The sequence below is a fragment of the Amblyraja radiata genome, chromosome 19 (assembly GCF_010909765.2).
Source record: "Amblyraja radiata isolate CabotCenter1 chromosome 19, sAmbRad1.1.pri, whole genome shotgun sequence".
In the NCBI taxonomy this organism is placed as follows: domain Eukaryota; kingdom Metazoa; phylum Chordata; class Chondrichthyes; order Rajiformes; family Rajidae; genus Amblyraja; species Amblyraja radiata.
In genome coordinates, this window is record NC_045974.1 from 9,265,719 (window position 1) to 9,281,549 (window position 15,831).

Below are 15,831 nucleotides of genomic sequence, written 5' to 3' on the forward strand. Positions count from 1 at the left end.
GATACATATATACCAAAGCCAATTAACCTACAAACCTGTGCGTCTTTGGAGAGTGGGAGGAAACCGGTTCTTGGAGAAAACCCACGCAAGTCACGGGGAGAACGTACAAACTCCGTACAGCCAAGCAGCTGCAGCCAGGATTGAATCCATGCCTCTGCCGCTGTAAGGCAACAATACCACTGTGCCACCGGGCCATCCTTTTTTTTTTTTGATTGTGTAACTGCTTATATGAATATGGAAAAGTTATTGAAAATATTTGCTTCTGACTTTCAAAGGGCAGCCAACAAGGTGAGGGGTTGTGAAATGGAATAATATATTAGCATGGATTTCAAGGCATAAGGAACTGCAGATGCTGAAATCATGAGTAAAACACAAAGCTCTGGAGTAACGCAGTGGGCCAGGCAACATCTGTGGAGGGAATGGACAGATGACATGATGGGTTGGGAACGGATAGGTGATGTTTTGGGTCGGGACACTGCTTCAGACTGATTGTAGGACATGGGAAAAATCTTGTAAAGAGAGGTAAGGGCAAAACATGGCAAGTGATACTGTAGGTGGCGAAACAAGGAACTGCAGATTATAGTTTACAAAAAAGGGCACTTCATACATGCTGGAGTAACTCAGTGGGTTGTGGAAATTCTGATTCACAACTCTTCAATCCTTTTATCTTACACCAGAGAGGAACAGATTGGGTAGATGCACAGAGTCTATTGCCCAGAGTAGTGGAACACTGAACCAGTGGACCAAAGATTTAATGAGAATCTGAGGAGTGATTTTTTCACGCAAAGGGTGGTAGGTGTGTGGAACGGGCTGCCAGAGGAGGTAGTTGAGGCAGGTCCTACTGCAATGTTTAAGAAACATTTAGACAGGTACATGGATAGGACAGGTTTAGAGTGATATGGGCCAAACAGGCAGGTGGGACTAGCGTAGAGGGAACATCTTGGCCAATGTGGGCATGTTGGGCCGATCGGCCTGTTTCCATGCTGTCAGACTCTATGATTCTATGACCTTCTGTTTTAATCTCTGGTTTTTGTCCAACCATCTGCTTTTTAATAAAAAATCCATGCGGGTCACAAGGAGAACATACAAACTCCGCACAAACAGCACCCGTAGTCAGGATCGAACCCGGGTCTCTAGCGCTGTAAGGCAGCAACTTTACCACTGCACCACCACGCTTATAAACCATAACAAGGGGTCCTGAACAAGGGGTCACAGTTTAAGGATAAGGGGGAAATCTTTTAGGACCGAGATGAGGAAAACATTTTTCGCACAGAGTGGTGAACCTCTGGAATTCTCTGCCACAGAAGGTAGTTGAGGCCAGTTCTTTGGCTATATTTAAGAGGGAGTTAGATGTGGCCCTTGTGGCTAAAGGGATCAGGGGGTATGGAGAGAAGGCAGGTACAGGATACCGAGTTGGATGATCAGCCATGATCATATTGAATGGCGGTGCAGGCTCGAAGGGCCGAATGGCCTACTCCTGCACCGATTTTCTATGTTTCTATAATATTGGATCTGGTAATGCGGCTGTAATGTATGTATAGGATCATGCCAGGAATATCGCTAATTGATTTTAAAAAAACACAGAGAACTGCTAAAACATGCATCTTGTTTACACCAGACTCTATCCATATTGAGCGTATGAGCATACATCAAACATATGTCCTGCATAAACATGCGCTACACTGCATTCCAGTTTTGAAAATCTACAGATTGAATCTATTGTTTGGTTTTCTTTGGCATTCTCAAAGGAATTTATGTTTCTGGCTGTCGTGAAGTGTCATTCCATGACTGAACTCAATGGAGTCATGTGTCATTTCCAGTCTCAGCTGTATCAATCCATGGAACACAGTCTAAACATCTATGATGCTTTCATTCTATACCACTTGCAAGAATTCAGTAATGCAACTCCAAATGTAATTTCATTTTAAACTTTGTACCACATAATTCAGCCATCTCTCCCACGTCCCATTTTTAAATGTCAGATTTATTAACTGGTGTTAACATGTGTACTACGGCATGTTCCTGAATATGTTTTTCTCTCCACACTGGCTCGTCATTCATTTTTTGTCTAAGCTGCAGCTCTTCCGTTTGCCCCCAAGAGATTTGAGCAGAGTCAGACCAATTGTGTCTTTGCTGCATTAGTAGCGTAGGAGGAGTTGTGGAATCTTGTGTCGTTCTGTAGTTTAGTTTAATTTAGAGATACAGCACGAAAACAGGCCCTTCGGCCCACCGAGTCCGCACTGACCAGCGATCCCCGCACACTAACACTATCTACGCACACTAGGGACAATTTACATTTACACCAAGCCAATTTACCTACAAACCTGTACGTCTTGGGAGTGTGGCAGGAAACAGAAGATCTCGGAGAAAACCCACGCAGGACACGAAGAGAACGTACAAACTCCGCACAGACAAGCACCCGTAGTCAGGATCGAACCCGGGACCTGGGGCTCTGGCAAGTCTACCGCTGTGCCGCCCAATACCATGTAATTTAGGAAAATATTAGCAATTGCAGTCTCAAACGTTGACATTGAGCCTTGTGATGTGTGGATAACGCCAGGAGGAAACCCACGTGGTCCCAGGGAGGACGTGCAAACTCCACACAGACAGCACCCGTAGTCAGGATCGAACCCACGTCTCCGGCATGGTGAGACAGGAGCTCTACCAGCTACGCCACTGTGCCACACCAAATGAAGTGTCTGGAAGAGGATACATTATAGATGAAAGAAGGATGCTACTGAGCTAAGGCAATGGATTGAGGTGCAACATTTAAACAGAAGATAGACTCTTAGTCTGAAGAAGGGTCTCGTCCTGAAAAAATCACCTATTCCTTTTTTCCAGAGATGCTGCCTGACCCACTGAGTTATTCCAACATTATGTGTCTAATCTGGACATTAGCTTAACCATTATCTTCAGCATGGACATTGTAGGTCGAAGGACCTATTCCTCATTGTACTGTTCTGTGTTCCATGATATTTACTGCAGCGTTAATGCACTGACTAATTAACCATGGTAATTGAAAACATTAAAGGGCCTGTCCCACGAGCATGCGACTCCATGCGGCAAGCGCGACCTAACGTGGTCGCTTGAGCCATATGCCTCGCGGGGCCGGTCCCACTTCGATCACCGGAGCCGTATGGAGTTGTGCGGAGCTGGTCCCGACATCGCGCGGGGCTCCGAAAAACTGACTATGTTAAAAAATTCCGTGCGGCAACGGCCTGCCAGCCCGCAGCCGCCTCAACGCCGTACGCACCGCCTCAACGGGCATGCGCAGCGTCTCGACGGCGTACGTCACGCGCGAACTTCCCACGGACTTCGCTCGAACTTCACGTCACTCACTCGACCTCCGCGCGGCCCCCGCTCCGGTTTGGTCGTGCTTGCCACATGCAGGTCGCATGCTCGTGGGACAGGCCCTTTAGTAATTGAAAGTCTTCTTTACATTAGTTCAAGTTCAAGTTCAAGTTGACATTTATTGTCACATGCACCAATTAGTACAGTGAAACTTGGGTTGCCATACAGCCACACGAATAAAAAAGGAACACAACACACGATAGAATTTAACATAGACATCCTCACACAGTAGAATCAATGTTTCCCACTGTGAGGGAAGGCAATAAAGTCCAGCCATCTTCCTCCTTGTTCACCCGTGGTCGGAGGCCCCGATGTTTCAGGCCCTCTCGCCGGGATGATCGAAACTCCGACGTCGGAACGGAGAACACTCTCAGCGGTTAGGAGTTCCAAATTGGTCACTTCCTACCGGAGACCATGGCTCCCGAAGTCCACAGGCCGTGCTGGGCGGAGATTCACACTGGCGCCCTCGGCATAGGGACCACCGGGACTCTGCGATGTTGTTCGGCGCCGCCCGCAGCTGGAATCTCCGCACCACAGCTCCACGATGTTGAAGCAGCAGGCCCAACAGGCCCGGAGCTTCAACAAGCAATCCCCAGTAAGGCTCCGCGATGTTAATTCAGCGCTGCCGCTGCTGAAGCTTTGGCCGGTCACCGGTAGGAAAGGCCGCGAGGAGGGGGCGAAGATGCGAGGGGGCGGAGAATAGTCGCATCCTCGCCAGGAAGAGACTGAGAAACAGTTCCCCCTTTACCCTGCCCCCCCTTCCCCACATAAAAAGACTAACAAAACCTCCAAAACATACGGACTTAAAATAACAAACAGGTGAAAAAAATAGACAGACTGTAGGCAGAGGCTGCCCTCAAACGGCGCCATTAATAACAAGATAGCACCAGAGATACCGCTGCCTTAGCCATTTACACAATGAAAGTTGCTATATGGATAGTTTATTGCCAGAATTAGTTTAATAATAAAATGCACAATTATCCATTATTCAGTAGATTTTTATCAGGATGCAATATTTGTCCCATCCTCTTTTAATTATTTTCCATGCAATAAAATGCATCATAGATTATATCTAAATCAATAAAATAAATTACTCAGCATTAATTGTAAAAATGATTGCACTTACCATTCAAAATGTTTGCAACAAAAAAACCTCAAGCTAGTTTCCTTGTGAGAACGGCATTTCAATACTATCAGTTTCTTTATATCATTTTCAACTTGAGTCAGTCTGAAGAAATTGAAATATGAATCAATTTTAATATCTAGGTACTATGGGACCATTTCCATGCTGAATATTTTTGCCTGTTTGTGAGGCAAACAGCTGGAGAAAATAGGCGCAGTTAGAACAGTGGCACAGAGGTAGAGCTGCTGCCTCACAGCGCTAGAGCTGTAGGTGTAATCCTGTGCTGGAGTTTGTACGTTCTGTCTTTGACTGAGTGGGTTTTCTGCGGGTGCTCTGGTTTCCATCCACTTTGAATGAATGAATAAATGAATGAATGAATGAATGAATGAATAAGTTTATTGGCCAAGTATTCACATACAAGGAATTTGCCTTAGTGCTCCGCCCGCAAGTGGCAACGACATACAGTGACGTTGACGTTGTTTCCAAACATGTGCAGGTTTAGTTAAGTTTTTGTTTAGAGATACAGCGTGGAAACAGTTCGTTCGGCCCACCGAGTCTGTGCCGGCCAGCGATCCGCATGCACTTGCACAATCCTGCACACACAAGGCACAATTTATAATTTTACCAATTATAAGCCAATTAGCCTACAAACCTGCACGTCTTTAGAGTGTGGGAGGAAACCCAGCAACTCCACCGCTGTCCCACCATGCTGGCCAGTACGGTTTCTAGGTTAATTAGCTTCTGTAAATTACCCCTGGTGTGCAGGGTATGAACATGGGGTAACATAGACCTTGTGTGAAAGGGTGATCGATGGTCGGAGTTGACTTGGTGGGCCAAAGGGCCTGTTTCCATGTAGTACCTCTAAACTAAACTAAACTAAATTCCTTTACCAATATAACATACCAGAGTGTCAAACATTGAACTTGGCAATAGATAGCACCAAATGGAAAATTCCCAACGGGACTGCGCGGCACGGTGGCGCAGCGATAGACTTGCTACCTTACAGGTCTTACAGCACCAGAGACAGTGTTCGATCCTGTCTACGGGTGCTGTCTGTATGGAGTTTGTACGTTTCCACTCATAATCACGTGGGTTTTCTCCGATATCTTCGGTTTCCTCCCACACTCCAAAGGCGTACAGGTTTGTAAGTTAACTGGCTTGGTATAAGTGTAAATTGTCCCTACATTGTGACCAGGGTAGTGTTAATGTGCGGGGATTGCTGGTCTGTGTGGACTCGGTGGGCCGAATGGCCTGTTTCCGCGCCGTATCTCTAATCTAAACCCAAGAAACGCAGAATGTGTCAGGGATATTGAAACCAGGTCGGTGTCCTAGAGTCATAGGGTCATAGAGTGATGCAATGTAGAAACAGGCCCTTCGGCCCAACTCGCCCACACCGGCCAACATGTCCCAGTCCCACCTACCAGCATTTGGTCCATATCCCTCCAATGCAGTCCCATCCACGTACCTGTCTAATGTAGCTCCTCTGGCAGCTCGTTCCATACATCCACCACCCTTTGTGTGAAAAAGCTACCCCTCAGATTCCTGTTAAATCTTTTCCCCTTCACCGTAAACCCATGTCCTCTGACCCTCGATTCACCTACTCTGGGCAAGAGACTCTGCGTCTACCCGATCTATTTCCTCTCATTCAGAATTTTCTTGGGTGGTATATTAAGTGTACAAACCACTTGGAGTATTGGAGCCAAGCGTGCAGAGATCAATCACACAGTTCCTTCAACACCATAGCTTCCTTTATTAATCAGCCATATGTAACTTAATCTACTCTGCAGCTGCACCTTGTACAAAGTAAAACCAGGGCAGCATATGTGATTTCTATTATATGTCCTCGATGTTCTTAATTAGCTATTCCCAGCCTTCTGAACTGTTTGCCTTAAGATCAGCGTCACAGTCTGTCCATCTGTCTCCTGGGCATTCCACCATATATTGCCTTCTGTGGCAAAAGAAAATCGACAAACAAACTTTAGACTAACTTGTTTTACTGAAATAATTCCCCAGCAAATGTCAAAAAATGAGATACAAAGCGTCGGGGTAACTTAACGAGCCAGGTTAGCAGCTCCGGAGGACAAGATTGGGTGACGTTTCGGGTTGGGATCCTTCTTCAGACTGATTGTAGTAGGGGGGGAAGAAGGCTGGAAGAGAGGTTGGCGGTGGGACAAAGTCTGGCAAGTGAAAGGTGGTACTAATGCAAACAGCCTGAAGAAGTCTGAAGAAGGATCCCGACCCAAAACGGTGCTTATCCATGCTGAAGAAGGGTTCCTGCCCAAAACCTTGCCTGTCCATTCTGAAGAAAGATCCCAACCCAAAACGTTGCCCATCCATTCTGAAGAAGGGTTCCTGCCCAAAACCTTGCCTGTCCATGTCCTACTGGACCCGCTGAGTTACTCCAACACTTGTAGGGTTTTTTTGAATATCAATATCCACAGTTCCTTGTGTGCTCAATAGCTGACGTCAAATAGTTATGAAGTTTTCAAGCTTCTGCAATGAGTTTCTCCAGAGTGCCTTGGAGGTTATGAGACCAAGACAGTATTCACCTCCACCCAAGCAAATAAGAAAGGTTTAGAGGGATATGGGCCAAACACGCGCAGGTGGGACTGGTGTGGGCACATCTTGGTTGGCATGGGCAAGTAGGGATGAAGGGCCTGTTTCCAAGCTCTATGACTCTAAGTGATCACTTTATAGATGTGATCACCTTGTAGATGTGGATAAGAAGGCTGTTTGATCACAGAGCACCACACTTGTGCTTCATTCCACCCTCATCCACAGCTTTAGGCTCAAGTTTATTTTTCTCCTCTCAAGGCTAAGTGAAGGCACAGAATAGACAATAGACAATGGCTACCCCTTTGAATGGAAGAGATCACTTAACTCTGTATCTCTGTTGTTTTACAACAGATGCATCATACCAGCTATCATATCAGCCAATCTCCATTCACAGTTCAGACAAACAAGACAGCCAGATACTGAACCATCAGGGGCTGTGAACAATTGAGTGCTGAATTATTGGAGTTTTACTGCAAATACTGTGTCTTGTAACTACATAGACGTGAGGGGTTTTGTCTTTTTGACCTATTATTGAATGTTTTTGTGTGTGTTTGTAGATCTATCTATCTATCTATCTATCTATCTATCTATCTATCTATCTATCTATCTATCTATCTATCTATCTATCTATCTATCTATCTATCTATCTATCTATCTATCTATCTATCTATCTATCTATCTATCTATCTATCTATCTATCTATCTATCTATCTATCTATCTATCTCTATAGGAAATAACTGCAGGTGGTGCTGGCTTAAATCGAAGATAGACACAAAATGATGTAAAGGGCAGAAACAAGGAACTATAGAATTAGGCCATTCGGCCCATCATGTCTTCTCCGCCATTCAATCATGGCTGATCTCTCTTCCTCCTAATATTGTCTATTGTCTATAACCCCATTCTCCTGCCTTCTCCCCTTAACCTCTGATACCCATACTAATTAAGAATCCATCTACCTCTGCCTTATAAACATCCACTGACCTGGCCTCTACGGCCTTCTGTGGCAAAGAATTCCACAGATTCACTACCCACTGACAAAAGAGATTTCTCATCATCTGCTTCCTAAAAGAACGTCCTTTAATTCTGAAGCTGTGACCTCTAGACTCTCCCACTAATGGAAACATCCTTGGGGGATCTTGATGGGCAGATGGCTGGACAAAAGCCAGAGATAAAAAGACAAAAAATAATGGATAAAATCTTCAATTATCTTGGATCTTCTTGGCTTTATATCAATACTCCTGCTCAGTTAAGAGCCTATGACAGCTGGCGGGGAAAATCCGCACACAAAGAACTACAGATGCTGGAATCTTACAGAGAACACAAAGTGCTGGAGGAACTCAGCAGGCCAGGCAGCATCTCTGGGAATGGGCAGCTGATGTATTAGGCCAGGACCTTTCTTCAAAATGTAGCAGTCTGAAGAAGTGCCATGACACAAAACGCCCCCTGTCCATGTTCTCCAGCCTCTTAGACATCCTATGCAGTCTATGCAGTCTCATTTAGCTGAGGCCAGTGAACCTTTCTAATTCTCTGCACAAGTGGACTCCAGGGGTCCTGTCACTGTATATTTTCAACGCCAAGTTTAAATAATATGACAGCCACACGATTTGAGGCAAGCACAGGAAAGTGGCTCCAAAGTTAAAAAGATCAGCCACGATCTCATTAAATGATGGGCCAGGCTTGTGGGGGTGAAATGGGCTATTCCTCCTTCTCTATCTTCTCCACTCTCCCATCACACAAGGGACACAGAAGGGTCACAGATTCAGGGTCAGTTTCTTCCCAGTTGTTGTCAGGCAACTGAAGCATCCTATCAACAACCAGAGAGTGGTCCTGAGCAACCATCTACCTCATTGGAGACCCTCAAACTATCTTTAATCGGACTTTACTGGACTTTATCTTGCACTAAACGTTATTCCCTTTATCATGTACTGTACATGTACACTGTGGATGGCTGGATTGTAATCATGTGTAGGCAAGAACTGCAGATGCTGGTTTAAATCGAAGATAGACACAAAAAGCTGGCGACGTTTCGGGTCGAGACCTTTCTTCAGACTGATGTCAGGGGAGTGGGCGATACAGAGATTAAATGTAGTCGGAGACAGTAAAACTGGTGGGAGAACTGGGAAGGGGAGGGGATGGAGAGAGAGGGAAAGGAAGGGCTACTTGAAGTTAGAGAAGTCAATGTTTATACCACTGGGGTGTAAGCTACTCAAGCAAAATATGAGGTGCTGGGAGTGGGAGTTAAAGTGTTGAGCAACGGGGAGATCAGATAGGTTCAGGTGGACTGAGCTCGCCGATGTACAGGAGTCCACACCTGGAACAGCGGATACAGTAGATGAGGTTGGAGGAAGTGAACCTCTGCCTCACCTGAAAAGACTATCGGGATCCTTGGACGGAGTCGAGGGGGGGAGGTAAAGGGACAGGTGTTGCATCTCCTGCGGTCGCAAGGGAAAGTACCTGGGGTGGTGGTGGTTTTGGGTGGGAAGGGATGAATTGACCAGGGAGTTGTGGAGGGAAAGGTCTCTGCGGAAAGCGGAAAGGGGTGGAGAAGGGAAGATGTGGCTAGTGGTGGGATCCCGTTGGAGGTGGTGAAAATGTCGGAGGCTCATGTGCTGTATGCGACGGTTGATGGGGTGGAAGGTGAGGACAAGGGGGAACTCTGTCCTTGTTATGAATGGGGAGATGGGGAGCAAGAGTGGAGCTGTGGGATATCGAGGAGACCCCAGTGAGAGCCTAGTCAATTGTAATCATGTTGGTTACAACTTGATTAGTAAGAGTGTCAGGGTTTATGGGGAGAAGGCAGGAACCTGGGTTTGAGAGGGAAAGATATATCAGCCATGATTGAATGGTGGAGTAGACTTGATGGGCCGAATGACCTAAATATGATCCTAGTACTTATGAACTATAATGTATAGTCTTTCCGCTGACTGGTTAGCATGCAACAAAATGCATTTCACTGTGCCTCGGAACACGTGACGGTAAACTGAACTAAACAAAAACAAAGGGTTAAAACATTTTGAACTCCACTATTAAATGCCAGATCTCTTAAAGTGTCTTGCACGACATGGATCAGCTGGTCATTAGGTCATAAGGAATAGGAGCAGAATTAGGCCATTCGACCCATCAAGTCTACTCCGCCAATCAATCATGGCTGATCTATCTCTCCCACCTAACCCCACTCTCCTGCCGTCTCCCCAGATGAACCAGCACCTTCACTGTGTGGACTGAAGGGCTGTCATCCATTTCTGCGATGCGTTGTCTATTACCTTAACATTGTAGACCTACTGCTCCTGTTGACGCAAGGCAAGATTTGCACGACATGCCGGGGGCATTGCTGCTGATGCCACAGCTAATACAAAGTGTCAGTCCTTGTGTGGGCTGATGACCGATTCCATTTCACTTCATCTGCTGGTCTGCCTGGGTGATATGTGATGCGCCTTTGGGTATCAGCGTTATCGACTGAATCTGGGTTCGTAAATAGATCTTACATCTGCAATGCGTGCCGTCTCAACAAATAAGGTAACGGTTCTGCATCAGACAGACAAACATTATTTCACTGTATCTCAGGGGGGATACATTTTGGCATGGCAAATCCAGCTTGCAGTTCCTTCTGTTCAAGAAGGAACTGCAGATGCTGGAAAATCGAAGGTACACAAAAATGCTGGAGAAACTCAGCGGGTGCAGCAGCATCTATGGAGCGAAGGAAATAGGAACCCTACCTATTTCCTTCGCTCCATAGATGCTGCTGCACCCGCTGAGTTTCTCCAGCATTTTTGTGTACCTTGAAGTCCCTGCTGTTCAGTTACTTGGCTGGGCATTATGTCAGTCTTAAGAGGTGTAACCCAGGGTGCCATGAAGGCAAAGTTTGGATCTCCCCTACCGACCTCCCCCCACCATCCAAAGGATCTACAAGAGTCGCTGCCTCAAAAAAGGCAGCCAGCATCGTCTGAGACCCACACCACCCTGGCCACGCTCTCATTTCCCCCCTGGTAAGGGAGCCGGAAAACAATAACACCCAGGTTCAGGAGTAGCTTCTTCCCTACAACTAGGGTGTCAGGGGCTATGGGGAGAACCCTAAAATAGAGGTGAATCTCTGGAACTCTCTGCCACAGAAGGTAGTTGAGGCCAGTTCATTGGATATATTTAAGAGGGAGTTAGATGTGGCCCTTGTGGCTAAAGGGATCAGGGGGTTTGGAGAGAAGGCAGGTACGGGATACTGAGTTGGATGATCAGCCATGATCATATTGAATGGTGGTGCAGGCTCAAAGGACCGAATGGCCTACTCCTGCACCTATGTTCTAATAGTTACCCAACCAGATGCAACTAAATTTAAGGTAGCTCTTTCTTCCCAATAACCCTTTCTGGCTTAAGTCCTCCCTCCACCACCTCCAGTTTAAATTCCATTTGGAATATTTTGGAGGACCAAGTAACCAAGAACCAAGAGAAGGCAGGAGAATGGGGTTGTGGGAGGGAGAGGTGGATCAGCCACGATTGAATGGCGGAGTAGACTTGGTGGGCCAAAAGCTGCTCCTATCTGCTCTTAACACTTGTGAACTTATGAACCATCAGGCTATTAAACACTACAACCTCCAATTAGGCTCTGAACTACGGTCTCGGGAGTCACAGTGTGTGACTTTGTTTATTTATTTGTCTGTTTGTGGGAGGAAGCTGGAGATGGACTGGGTGGAAGGAAGTGACGAACCTGTGATAGAATTGGCAGAAATTCTCTCTAGCTCTTAAGGCTAATGGAATCAAGGGATATGGGGAGAAAGCAGGAACGGGGTACTGGTTTAGGATGATCAGCCATGATCATATTGAATGGCTCAAAGGGCAGAATGGCCGACTCCTGCACCTATTTTCTATGTTTCTATGTTTCTAAAGTGAAAACAGCAAGCCTGTCACGGACTGATCTGTGTTCACCGCTCACTGTAGGTTTGTGGCAGTCGAGGGCAGAGCAGTTGTCAAACAGGACTGAAATAGCACCGTCAATATATTTTCCTTAGCGCATCTGTAGAATTTCAAGAGAATTATCGTGGACTTGCCATAACTTCTCAGAGCGGCACGGTGGCGTGGAGGTAGAGTTGCTGCCTTACAGCGCCAGAGTTCCAGGTTCGATCCTGACTATGGGTGCTGTCTGTACGGAGTTTGACTGCCTGTCCGCGGGAGAAGAAACTAGGAAGAGATAAGACGTTTTTTACCTTCCATCACAGTGAGGAGGTGCCTGGAGGAGAGTCTCTGTGATGGATGTTTGTGTTAAATTTATGTAATTGTGTGTTGTGTTTGCTATTTATTATTATGACTGTATGGTAACGACATTTCGCTCACATTTTGTTTTTTTGAATGACAAATAAATTCAATTCAATTCAATTCAATTGCATGTTCGCCTGGTGACCTGCGTGGGTTTTCTCCGAGATCTTTAATATTCTCCCAAACTCCAATGACGTACAGGTTCGTAGGTTAATTGACTTGGTATGAATGTAAAATTGTCCCGAGTGTGTGTAGGGTAGTGTTAATGCGCGGGGACCGCTGGTCGGTGTGGACTCGGTGGGCTGAAGGGCCTGTTTCTGCGCTGTATCCTAAACTAAACGAAACTAAATTAAAAGTTTAAGGAAGAACTGCAGATGCTGGAAAAATCGAAGGTAGACAAAAATACTGGAGAAATTCAGCGGGTGCGGCAGCATCTATGGAGTGAAGGAATAGGCGACGTTTCGGGTCGAGACGTCTGAAGAAGGGTCTTGACCCGAAACGTCACCTATTCCTTCGCTCCATAGATGCTGCCTCACCCGCTGAGTTTCTCCAGCATTTTTGCCTACGTTAAACTAAATTAAAGATGCCTAAGAAAGTAAACATAACGATAAGCCATCCTGATCACCACTCAGTATGAAGGGACCAGGTTAGATTGTTGCTATATGGTTGCCGGGAAACTTGAATCAATTAATTATCTTTACAGCAGCTCCGATTTGCCAATTGCATTTATTGCTGCTCGTGTTTATCCCCGATCTATGCCTGTAATATTCAATTAACCTGTCATTCTCCGCTTTAAAAATATCCATTGACTTGACAGCCGTCTGTGGCAATGAATTCCACAGATTCTCCACCAGATTTTGTTTTGGTTTCTTCTCAAGCTTTTCTTTAACTTGACTGATACCTCTGGCCCCATAGCAGATGCGTCCACGTCCACTGGAAGTATCCTGAGCTAATTCTGCTACAACCATCATCTGCGGGGACAAGTGATGGCTTCCACTGATTGTCGCCGGAAGCTTGGGTCCTTTTCAGGACGGACAATGACAGCAAGGTCAACATTTGTAACAAGATGGACACTAAAAGAAGAAGAAGACTGATATCTCATGTATCATACACTGTATCTCTAAATCTTCCTCAGACTTTCATACTTACACCCATGGATCTGGCGATTTGGTTTTGGCTGATGTCAATGCTGAATTTTCAAATCCTACCATCAAGATATTTTCTTTGGCGCATCTGTTGAATTTCAAGGGAATTATCGTGGACATGTCATATCTTCTCAGATGGCCAAGAAAGTAAAACAGATTTCCTGCTATTGAAAAGACCCGAAATTCTCTTGCTCATCCACCACTTGATCTTTCCTTCCTGGGTAATTGTTCAAGATTCAAGAGAGTCTAGAGTGTTTACGGACATCTATAGCGAAGCAGAACAATCAACTTGTTATTTGCAGCAGCACACCGGTTTATAATATGAGTACTCAATAGATAACATGGTAAACAGACGTTAAAAAAATTCAATACATTTATAAAAATACACAATTTGTGCAAAAATAAAAAAACCTAAAGTCAAAACCCCGTGCAATCAAACAGTTCGTAGGTCAGAGTTTACTTGGAGTAGATTTAATTAATTAGTATTATATACCAGGCAGGTTCTCTGGATGCTTTCAAGAGAGAGCTAGATAGGGCTCTTAAAAATAGCAGAGTCAGGGGATATGGGGAGAAGGCAGGAACGTGGTACTGATTGGGGATGATCAGCCATGATCACATTGAATGGCGGTGCTGGCTCGAAGGGCCGAATGGCCTACTCCTGCACCTATTGTCTATTGTCTATTAGGAGAATATTAGCTTGCAATTGCGTTCAGATTTACTTCAAGATATTCGCTTTCCTCCCACATGCCAAAGACGTACAGGTTTGTAGGTTAGTGTGTGTAGGCTTGTGTTAATGTGCAGGGATCGCTGGTCAGCACGGACCCGGTGGGCTGTATTTCTATTAAAAACATTAAAAATTAGGCATCAAAGTGGTGAAGCTGCAGGAACTGCTACGTCACAGTGCTTGAGAACCAGGTTTGATCCTGACCTCAAGTACTATCTTCTTTGGGGTAGGGTCTCGACCCAAAACTGCACCTATCCATGTTTCTATACGTTTCATATCCTATCCTTCTTTGAAGAAGGGTCCCCAATCCAAAATGTCACCTATGCACATTCTCCAGAGATCAGCCCAATTTTGTCTCTTATTTACCAATGTACCAATTATTCAATCATAAAGTGACATTGATGAGTATTCCCAGCAACAACTTTGACTTACACCTTCATTCCCAGCACAACACTTCAAAGAGTGCCAATTAAATTAAAAATACACAGAAATTATATGGGGAATGACAAAAGCTGTCGATAAATGTAGAGCTGTAGACCAATGGCACGGTGGCACAGCGGTAGAACTACTGCCTTACAGCGCCAGAGATCCAGGTTCAATCCTGACTATGGGTGCTGTCTGTATGGAGTTTATATGTTCTTCATCTCCGAGATAAACTTTTGTGGGTTTTCTCGGAGTTCTTCTGTTTCCTCCCACACTCCAAAGACGTACAGGTTTGTAGGTTAATTGGCTTGGCATAAGTATAAATTGTCCCTCGTGTGTGCAGGATAGTGTTAATGTGTGGGGATCGCTGGTCGGTGTGGACTTGGTGGGCTAAACTAAACTGAGCTATCTATAAATTTCAAAGAGAGTATATGAACATTTATCTCAATTTTTCTGTCGGAATCTAATGTGGGCAAATTGACGATCAAGTTTCTCTTGATTACTAAATGCATGAACTTCAGAGGCTGAGACTGAATGTGTGGATGAATGGATGTCATGAAAGCTGCTGTTTGATTGTGAATTCATCATTGAACTCAAGTAAATTTAAATTGAATTCACACAAATCTTTTTACAAAGATTTATTTGAATGTTAAACTTGCTGCCATGAGAAGTTAGTAGTTTAGTTTAGTTTGGAGATGCAGCGCGGATATAGGCCCTTCGGCCCAACATGTCCGCGCTGACCAGCGATCCTCGCACACTAACGCTACCCTACACACACTAGCGACAATTTTTACAACGATACCAAGCCAATTAACCTACAAACCTGTACGTTGTTGGAGTGTGGGAGGAAACCGGAGATCCCAGGGAAAACCCACGTGGTCACGGGGAGAACTTGCAAACTCCATACAGACAAGCACCCATAGTCAGGATCGAACCCCGTTCACTGGCACAGTAAGGCAGCGATTCTACCGCTGTGCCACCATGCTGCCCTTGAGCGTTTGAGGTGAATAGCATATAAAATGGGAAGTGAAATGTACGCCAGGTAAAATGTAATATGGATGTAGAGGTAAGTGACTCCTACTATAAGCACTGCAATGAATCCATTTCTGAGCCAGAAGCCTGTATATATATTTTATGCTTCTTGAAAGAACTTACAGTATGCATACTTTGAATTTTTAGCTAACTTCCTAAATATACTCCATTTGGAGGATGTTGAGTATATTTAGCACTAAAGATGACTGTTGTGTATTTTGGGATTAAACAA

The 15,831-nt window shown here is 45.2% G+C and overlaps 1 long non-coding RNA gene across 1 annotated transcript; it reads right to left on the reverse strand.

The window, feature by feature from the left end:
* Positions 1–566: 566 nt before the first annotated feature.
* Positions 567–8,393, reverse strand: LOC116984211. Its single transcript, XR_004414920.1, has 3 exons — positions 8,351–8,393; positions 7,223–7,226; positions 567–599 (listed from the first exon to the last, which is right to left on the reverse strand). It is a non-coding gene; the product is annotated as an uncharacterized LOC116984211 (long non-coding RNA).
* Between the last annotated feature and the right edge of the window lie 7,438 nt (positions 8,394–15,831).